Below are 10,061 nucleotides of genomic sequence, written 5' to 3' on the forward strand. Positions count from 1 at the left end.
GGTAAATGAAAAGAAAAATCGTTGGTTGTTTAAAAAAAAACGAAGCCTTGACGCGCAGTTGGAAAATAATAAAGTGTGAAAAAAACAGGTGCCCATTTTTGACGTGAACTTTGAGTGCGGGATAGTGTTTTATTTACCGCGAGTCTGTCGGCTTTTTTTTTTTTATACGAAAAAGCTTAATGCACATGCGGCGATCATAAGCAATAGCTAATCAGCAGTTAACATTTGCTGCGGGACAGTTTTTAATGGGGTCAATAAACCGGTTTGTTTGTTTTTAACTAACTTTGTCAGCTCTCTGTTTATTAGGGGGAGTGTCTCGTCTCGAAATGAAAGCAACCATCTGATATGTCGAAGCCGACATTGACCAAATGTTACATAGCTTTCTAGAGACCACTGGTTGTGGGCCAGTAATTTGAATCGCGTTTCGCTTTTTTTTTTATACCGAAAAACGAATGCAACACGTGCCGATCTGAAAATGTTGAATAATTAACGTTTCAAAGTCGGGCAAATTAAATAGAGAGGCGATCACCGTTGTTAAGTCGTAGATATCATTTAGACGTGATATAAAAAGTTAAAAAAATGAGCGACGACCTCGAGAATCCGCCGGAAAAAAGCCTTTTAAAGACATGCACAAAAGGCGAACATACATACATACACACATTTTCGCTTTTATATATATAGATATGTATGTATAGCTTTTTAATTCCTTAAAAACTGATAAAAGTTATAGACAATTGATTTAGAATGAGTGCTTGATGTCGAATTGATGGGTGAACATGATTAAATTTGTGCTCATTTTTGCATTAAATTAGCAATGCCCATCCATTTGGATGATTACAGATTTCAAGGCAGTTCTATTAAAATAGTCATATTTTAAAAACCAAAACAGTAAGTCCTCAAAATACCATTTTGTTCAGAAATGAATATCGTTTCACATGCTTTAATAAATAATAAACATGATATATTTTAATGGTTTTTAGGAAAAGTAATGATAAAAAATGTTAACTCCATGAAATGGCAGTTTTCTGTCAAATTTATTTTTACCCTCTTGGTGCTTAAAAGCTTGGTACCATTCCCCTATGAAGAATTTTGTCATGAAATTTGGAAAACAATCAGAAAAAATTTTGCATATTGTCAGGGGAGGAAATATTAAAAATGGCTGGTACCAAAAGAGAAATCAATGCAAAATTATTTTGATATATTAAAATAATTTATTTATGACTATGGACATGAAAAATATTTAGAAAAAAATATTCAATACAGGGCATGTTGAAATCTTATTTTCTACCCTGACAATACGCGAGATTTTTTTCTGGTTTGTCTTTCTTTTTTGTCTTTAGAATAAGATTTCAACATGTCCTCTATTGAATATTTTTTTTCAAAATATTTTTCACGTCTTATTTATTTTAATGTGTTAAAATAATTTTGCGTTGATTTCTCTTTTGGTACCAGCCATTTTTAATTAGCCTCTGTCCCATAATTTCAAACACTTTTTAACCATAGGCAAATTGAATAGTACCTATTTACAATGCCTTCCCACACCAGGGTCGTTTTTTAATGTGGAGAAAAGGTACAAAAATAAAAAATTGTCTCAATCATGAAGGGCTGTTCCTCCACTGACAGAGAACAAGAAATGGAAGTGCAGCATCTGAAGAACAGATACTACACTTTCATCTTGGCCAAAAGGCCAAAAATTAGCGCTGATAATTACAAACTAGTCAGCAGCAGCCACTGTCGACTGTTTAGTTTGAAATCAGTGAGTTTTATAAACTATGTTTACAAGTTTATTTAAAAAGAAACAAGTGAAGCGTGCATGGTCCCCCGTGAGTGCACAGTGAATGAGGCATAAAAAATGACATAAGTTCAAACTTTAATTGTAGTAATAAATCGCTTTCTAGCTTCCACTAAAAATAGATTTTACTTTTATAGACTGCATGAATAGTTTAAAAAAAACTTAGTGAAAAAAAAAGGAAAAAAATGACAAAAATAATTAGAGTATAGGTGGATCAGTTTTACATATAAATTTAATGTATAATGATCCTCCATTTTCCAGCCATTATTGCCTTTTAGAACAGTTAGTACTCCAAATCTGATATTTTTCAATTTGAAAAGTTATGACTATGCTACCACTAAATCTAGGTCCAAGTGACAAGCCCACCTCCTAAAAGTGCCCCTCCTGAACTTGTATCATTCACCTTAAATTTGAGTAACAAGACCCACATTGAAAAATCTCCATTAACCCTGTGTTCGAATGAGACCCACTTTAAAATATGTTCTTCTATAACCTTCAAACCAAGTGGAAAGCGCCCCCCCCCTTGTACAAACCGTCTTAAATAAATAAAAATAAAAACTAACTATGCACCCCCCCCCCAAAAAAAAAAACATACAGGATTTGTCTTGTAGAAAAATAAATTGATTAACTGCTCTAAAATGTTAGAAAGACTGGAAATGGATTATTTTGCATTAAATTTATATGTGAACCTAATCCCCCACCCCCTAAAATAATTGTATTTTTTTTTTTTTTTTTTTTCTTTCTGCCAATTTTTCAGGATTTTCACACATATTTTCCCATAGCCTTATCACTAACCTGAAGTCCAATTGGCATAATTGGATTTATAAAAAAATATTTTACAAAAATGCACAGGATTTATTTTATATATAAAAAAAAAAAATTTGTTAGCTACCTTTAAAATTTTATTTATGTATGTATGTATATATATATATATATGTGTGTGTGTGTGTGTATGTATATATATATATGTAAACGGGTAACACGAAAACACAGCAGAGTATGTCGGTTGCATGAACGATTTAAATTGTCTAAAATAGTCTTTTTCTGTTTTTTTTTTTTAAGGTAAACATCTGACTAAACATGTGACTAAACATGCAGCAAAGACATGATTTTTCAGACTTTTTAGTCACAATAAAAACAATATTATGACTACTTTTTAAAAAGCTGAGAAAACTTGATATTTGGAACTTAGAGAATTATTATATTACACCGTATATAGTTTAGTCCATCACCTTACAGATGCTAAACTTCTTTCCGACCAACAATATGGATTTAGGCAAGTCCGTTCTACTGCAGATATTCTAACTGTAATCTCTGGATGTATATACCATACACTTGACAAAGTAGGTGAGGGTAGAGTGGTAGCCCTAAATATATCTAAGGCTTTTGATAGGGTATGGCACGATGGTTTTCTCAGTAAAATCAGATCATATGGTATCATTGGACGAATCTTTAACAATTAAATTCTTAAATAAGAGAAGAATCCAGGTTGTCTTTGATAATCGTGTATCAAAACAATATGATATAAATGCAGGTGTGCCTCAGGGTCTATCCTTGGACCTTTAATATTCCTGATATTCATAAATGACCTTCCTGATAAAATTCTCTGAGATGGGTGTATTTGATGAGACCACTCTATAACTGACTCAAGGGGAAAACAAATGAACAGATCTAAGGCAATGGCGGCAACCCTAGAGGAAAACCTTCAATCTGTAATGGAATGGGGACAAAAATGGAAGGTAACATTCAATGCTGCCAAGACTAAGCTTGTTTCCTTTAATAATTACAAGAAATCTTCTCCACCACCAATAGCTATGGCTAAAGATATATTACCTGAAAGTACTTCATTCAAACTCCTTGGTTTAATATTCACAGGGAACACAAGTTGGAACAGATACATCAAGGGCATTACCGCCACTGTTGAGAAGAAAGTGGGGGTCTCTCTATAGTACTAGAAAGTTACTTACGCTTGAAAGTATCCTGTATCTCTTCAAGGCAACCATTCGGATATGTATGGAGTATTGTCGTCACATTTGAGCTGGTGCACCTGCTACTAGTCTCTCACTCCTGGACAAGGTTCAAAGGAGAGTTGCTAACCTAATTGATCCTAGTCAGCTTGGCTTCAGCCTCTGTCCCATCAACGAAATGTTGCATCCTTCTGCCTGTTTTACAAGTATTTTAATGGTAGATGCTCTGACGAACTGGAGCACCAATAAATCTATATATACTAGCAGGCCACTTGATCATAAAATGTTTAAATATATTTTTAATTCATGTACATTTCATATTTATTATTATAGAGCCGATTCTTATTATATTGTACCCAATATATAGTATTGATTTCAAAAGTAAAAATTTGACTAGAGTGCCATTAGTTAGAATTGAAATCAAAACATTGAGCTCTCCAGCATTATTTGTTACCATCTGAGCTAAATCCATATGCATATAAAAACTTAAAAAAAAAAAAAAAAAAATTGTTAAAGATATAAAATGTATATTTACGTATGGATGACTTATACCTGTCAAGTTCTAATTTAAAATATTTTGACTCCTTAGCAGCTATTTTTACCGGCAACCTAATCGAATTTGTTCAATAAGTCCAAATTCTTTTTATATCAAGTTTCAATCTGTAGACCGAAAATTGAGTAGTTTTGTAGAGACCTTTCTACACACACACACAGACAACGTCACTTATAATCAGTCTGAGGCATAATACTAAATAGACTTCAACTCAAAACGATTTCTCATTTAATATTTGACAAAAACAGCATAAAACCATTTTAAATACAGAATTTTTCTTGCATTCAGCTCTGGTCGCGATCTTTAACGTTTACCCATTTTTAAGTAGATGAGATTATTGCAAAGTATCTGAAAAACAATAAAACAAAAAATAACAAATTTTGGGATAAAAACAAAATTGTTTTAATTCCAAAAATGTAACAATCAAAACATTTGTTTTTTCATGTAGTAAATTGCGAACATGTCTTTTTTGTTGTTTTAATTTATTTTTTTAATATTATTTGAATGATCCCTCCTCCAGACAGGTTAATTAAAACAAAAAAAGCTTAATTTTATCTTGAATTAGTAACAAAATAACATTAAATAAGTTACAGCAAATTGACGATTGCACACAAATTAGGGAATAAAAACCCGCCATGTTGAAAAATTTTAACGGTTCTTGTCCAAATTCCCAATTATAATAAAAACAAAAATTAAGAAAAATCAGAATTATGTGGGTATCTGCGATGAAATAAAAATATCATAATTTGCAAATTACATAAACTGATCAAGTAATTTTCTTTTTAAATAATAAAAAAAAAAATCCAATTTTATGAGTAACCAAGAAAAACTGTCTTGCCTGCCATTTTGAAAACAATTCTAAGAAACAAAGGGAAATAACTTAACAAGTCAAACTTGCGAGATTTAAGTTGTAATGCATACAAATTTCTATTAATCGCTTAAAAATGATTTTCTTTATAAACATAGAACTAGTTGATCAATTTATATGATTTTTGGAATATATTTTTGTTCTGTCATGAGTATGTACATCATACAGATTTTTTTTTTTTTTTTTAAATATAGGGGGAATTCTGGACAAGAACTGAAATATTAAATAAGTTATATACAGCAAATTGACTGACTGTTAATTAAAAACTCACCATGTTGAAAAAAATACAATATGGCTTCCTAAAATTTTCAACAAGTTTGTTTGCATTGTACATGAGTGTCGAAGATGAAGCAAAGTGATTTTAGAAGAGAGGCCGCATTATCTTTTGGTGATGTTAAAAATCTGTTTCTAAAAAACAATGCGACCTCTATTCCAAAATGAATGACAGGAAAGGAGGAGATAAACACAAAATCAAATAAAACTTGCCAAATCTGATTTCTTCAAAATATGGACGTAAATGATAGTGTAAAACTTTTTTGGTGTTTGTGCAATATAATGGGGATTTCAAATGAATGCATTTTAGGTAAGAACAACAACACTATTATATGCTTGTGTGTAATGTTTAAATTAGTATAAATTCCAAAAAATTATGAAAAAATAATTCAGAAAAATAATAGCAAGTAAAAATAAAAATTATTTAATTATAGAGATTTATTGGATGCTAATGCACTTATTGATCCGTACTATTTTTTAAATAGTATTTTCAAGTTTAATTAAAATTTTATATCTGTTTTTATTAAATTGTAAAGGTTAAAGTACAGAATAGGTACAAAACACCCTCGCTTTCCCCATGTTAAGAATGGCTTTCTAAATAATGTTATTTTAGCACGGATGAATAGGTGCACTAGTACCATGTATTGTAGTGTTACTGTTAAAGAGTTCTTCTTAAAATACAAGGGAGGTAACTACAAAATAGAAAATGGTGGATCGCTAATACATTTTTTTTCTTTTTTTTTGTAAAATATAGTTACAGCGCATCTGCTTGATAATTTTTATTAACTTGAGGAATTTTGATTAATTTCAACACGACAATTAAGTACGGAATAGTGTTTTTAGCTAAAATTTATTTTTTTAAAAATCCTATCAAGCACCCACTTTTTTCAGCTGTTAAATTGTTTTGTTAATTAAAATTGATTTTTAAAAAAAATTATTTGATATTTAATTTATTTCAATATTTAATTAATGTATCAGCTGAAGAAGAATTAATTTTGTATTTACCTCTCACTTTTTCATCCTCTCTCCACAAAACTTTGCAGTATCTCCTACTTTCATATCGCTCTTTTAAATGAAAAATGATTGCACCCAAATTGGTAAATAAAAATAAACGCATTGTCTTTTGTCAGTGTTAAAAATCTCTTACAAAAGAGAAAAAAAAAATGAAGCAAATTATCGTCTAACACATGTAAAACACGATTATCAAAAATAATTTTCAAATAAAATTATTTTTATTTCTGATTTTTTTTTTTTTTTTTTTTTTTTTTTTTTTTTTTCAAAACGTTTTGGCCAATGTAACCTCCGACCTTCTATTGAACTTGAAGATCTGAACTTGTGCCATAACAGATAAAAGTCATCATCATTTAGTTTTTGTATTTATGATGCTGCAAATATCCTGGATTCTGAAATGGGCAACACCAGGCAATGTTGGATCCATAGGATTCATACCAGTGATATTGCAAGCAGTCAAGTTAGTTTATATGCACTCAAGCCAGGCTTTCCTTGATCTTCTATGCACCCTCATAAATGTACTCAGTTCTAAGTGAAGCTCTTCTGAATGTTCAATCCTCAGTGCAGGTGCTACTAAGAATACAATTACAAATTATTTCAAACTTCTACCCGGTCCTGGCTGATGGAATGAGAACAAACTATCTTCATCTACTTTCTCTGACCTTAACTCCCGTCTTTCAGGTGGAGTAAGTTTGTTTACTGCCTGAGGCACTCCACTGTGGAATGCTGACTGGTTTACCCAGACAATTTTTAAAAGGTCTAAGTGCTCCTTCTTTAGGAATGCTGGCTTGACTCTCCCCATTTTCCGACCTTGTGTCACATCTTCCCATGTTAAAAAGGAAATAACTACCCTCATGAATTAAATAAATTTCGAAATTCTGTACAGATTCCCGAGTTTGACGAAATGCATCTGAAGAAAGTCAGAAGATGCATCGGCTGAAACGTTGTGAAAATAAAACTCGAGATGAGAACAGCAGTCCAAATGATACAAATTATCAAACCTCATCTTTTTTTTTTTTTTTTTTTTTTTAATATGCAAGCAAGGATAAAAACAACAACAAAAAAAAACAATTGTACAATGTGTTTTAATTAAAACAAATGTAACAAAAAAAAAAATTTTTTTAATCTTTCTGAGTAGCAAGTTGCGAACATGTCTTTTTTTTTTTTATTATTTATATTTTTTATTTTATTTTGTTTATTTTTGGTATTATTTGGATAAGTGCCCCAGGGTTAAGGTTAATCAAAACAAAAAGACCTGCAAAAAAAAAAAAAAAAAAAAAAAAATACCGTTAAATAAGTTAGAAACAGTGTAATATTTTCAATAACAAAATAAATCCATGTTTTAAATGTGCAGGAGGTGATTTATATGTCTGTCTCTGATATTCTCGTTTTGTTTTTTTTATGCACTTTTGCTTTTTTTTTTTTTTTTTTTTGTTGAAAAAGAATTACTAATTATTAACTGAAATGAAATGAACATTTCGCACTTAGCAATTATCAAAGTTTCTTACAGCATTATTGGCAGTGTGTCTCATATGTGCTTTCATAGACTCCCATTAATTGTGGTCTCTATTGTATGGCTTTCACAGACACTGATTTGAAAACCATATTTTTATCTCTTAGCTCAAAAACTGTGACATCATTTGTCAAGTTAACGTCAAGCTCAACAAGGCAGGGCGATTACCAGCAACTTCAACTCAATCAACCTGCCAGTTATGTACAGGATGTTCAGAATCACTCCATCACAAATCTGTCACAATAGCAAAGGCAGAGTGACAAGCAGACCAATGACAATCAACATTCCCTGTTAAGACACCAAAAGGTGCCACAGTGCTTACCATTCTGCAAGAGTTTTGCCACTATCACAAGCCTAGAACGAGCAACACCAGCATCCCTCCACCTGCATCGGTGGATTGAGTAAGTCAAAGACAACAACAATGAGGCTTTTCTGGACCGGAAGAAGACCTCCCAGCAGGCTTTGAACTCACCCCAAAAAGTGGCTAACAAAGGTTGCCAAAACACAGAAGAACCTGCACAAGTGTACACAAGTGCACAGGACGCTCGGTTTCACTGCGGTGCTGATGTGCAGACTATTGCACACATCGTCACAGACTGTCCTCTAAGCAACACATGCTTCGATGTGAACCTGAGAGATACTTCGAACACTGCCTGATGATTGATTTCTAGATGGTGTGTAATACTATGATTATGATTAGTTCTTAACATTTTTTTTATTTAGGTCCAAAGCAAAACGTACTACGTTAATTCAATGACATAAGGGGGTCACATGAGTTTCAAACTTTTAGGTAAGGGGTCGTGATTGTCATAAGGTTGGAAACCCTCTGATATATTGGATTAGAAACCATTCAGCACGAACATGCAAGCTATTTCACACATCCCCACAGACTGTCCCCTAAGTGTGGCATGCTCCGATGTGGACAAGGGATGACTTGGACACTGTCCAATGATGGGTCTAAAGATGGAGTAAAATGCTATGATTATGATTTGTATGTTTTGTCTAATCTAATGTCTCGTTTAGTTGTAACTTCCATGTCAGCCATCCCTGATTCAACTCTGGGAATGATTTTGTGTGGTATAAGCCAATGCCGATACTTTTTTCTAGGAGTGGGGACAGTTTATTATTACTTGTACTCATTAGGAGTTCTAACACAGGTTATCATCAAAGAATACTCACTGACAACAACTGGTGGTGTACCCTGGGATCTGGGTGACATATCTTCCCAGATTTCCAGTACTCTCCACCTCTTTTGATAACGCAAATTCATTTGCAAAGGTTATCACAACAGTCACTTACCATTGATTTCTCACTGGTAACGAATTTAGATGGCAATAAGCATCCTGAAGGCCCCAGTAGACTTCACACTAATCCAGTGGAGGTCTGGTTACTTACATGTCAGCCATCTTTGATTTAACTCTAGAAATCATTCCGTTTTGTTGATTTGTGTTAGTATCATGCACTTGATGTGACCCTTGTCAAAGTCCACGTGAGATAAACTCGGCATGTTTGAAAAAAAAGAAAAGAAAAAAAAAAGAATATGGCTTCCTAGAATTTAGAACAAGATGTAAGTTTAAAATCATGATATCTAATCAAGGGAGATAATATTTTATACAACTGATACTTTTAAACTAGTAAATTACCCCTTTTTTGTGTGTGTGTTTGAAGGATGTGGTCAGGTGATACTTTTCCACATTTTAAATACAATCTTTTTTGTATTGTTTATTGTACACTGCAAGTTCTTTCAAGCTGCACTGATTGGGCAGTAGAGGGCAGACAAGGCAGTGTTGATTACTCTTAATTTATCATTACTAAAAACATAGGTGCAAGTTCAAAGTGCAGCCTAATTAAAAAGCAAAAATAAAGAAAAATCTTTGATGTACATATCCATCATGGAACAAAAATGTCATATTCCAAAAATCTCATAATTTGATCAAGTAGTATTTTTAGAAGTAAGAAAATCAAATTTTATTAGTAAGTAATAGTGTTGTGTCTTGATCCACTATACTTAATAACTAAAGGGAAATAACTCAATCCGAACGATTGTGATCAAAATCAGCCTTGTAATGGCTATGATTTACTAT

The sequence above is a fragment of the Euprymna scolopes genome, chromosome 31 (genome assembly GCF_053919585.1).
Source record: "Euprymna scolopes isolate OS-2025 chromosome 31, ASM5391958v1, whole genome shotgun sequence".
Classification (NCBI taxonomy): Eukaryota; Metazoa; Mollusca; class Cephalopoda; order Sepiida; family Sepiolidae; genus Euprymna; species Euprymna scolopes.